The sequence below is a fragment of the Aplysia californica genome, unplaced genomic scaffold (assembly GCF_000002075.1).
Source record: "Aplysia californica isolate F4 #8 unplaced genomic scaffold, AplCal3.0 scaffold00336, whole genome shotgun sequence".
Lineage (NCBI taxonomy): Eukaryota > Metazoa > Mollusca > Gastropoda > Aplysiida > Aplysiidae > Aplysia > Aplysia californica.
The window spans coordinates 811,071-811,895 of record NW_004797606.1 but is presented as its reverse complement, the minus strand read 5'-3'; positions in this window follow the sequence as shown (position 1 = coordinate 811,895).

Sequence of the window (825 nt, the reverse complement as noted above, 5' to 3'; positions counted from 1 at the left end):
CAATATGTGTTAATTTGCATCTGCATAGCTCATAGATCATGAACTAACCGAGATCCACAGTACAGGAAAGCGGCATGATGCGGAAAGTGTCAGAGGTTAACGATGCTAAAACGCTGACAGCAACTAGACCTAGAGGGTTCAGAGAATTTAAAGCAGGAGAAAATGTAAGAAACCAAATTAATTAGGGAAATTCCCATACGGAGCATCAATACGGGGAAAGCGGTAGAAAAGAAATAATTGATTTAATGAGGAAATTTCTGACGTGTGATTCTGATTAAGGTTAAGACATTGAACCTATTTATCATCAAGCACAATCGGTGTTGAGAAGTCCCTCAGCTACACTGGCTTTGAGTGAGAGAACACACGACGTCACTTCCGCTACTTAAAACAAAATTCGGAGCCTAAAATCTCATGGTAGACATGTCCAAGAATCTGTCTAAAATGACGAAATCCAGATAGGTTCTCTAGTGAAGTTCCAGACGAGGCACCACATTACATTTTAAGTATGAAATTCTGACTGCTCATCGGCATAAGCCTAACTTTAAAAAAAAAAAAAAAAAAAAAAGAGAGAGAATAGAAAATACAAGGAGTTAAATAAAAGAGGGAAAAGAATAAGAGCACAGAACAAAAAAATAGGACAATAATTTTAATGGTCACCAAAGTCACGTGGTCCTATGATCACTTTATGTCCATCCAAAGAATCGTCATTGTCATCATCCCCAAAAGCACGAGTTCCACACGCGCGGAGCAGAGAGGCACACACACACACACACGCACTCACTTCAAGCCAGTATGGCGACGACCACCAGCTCGCGGGTCGTGAGT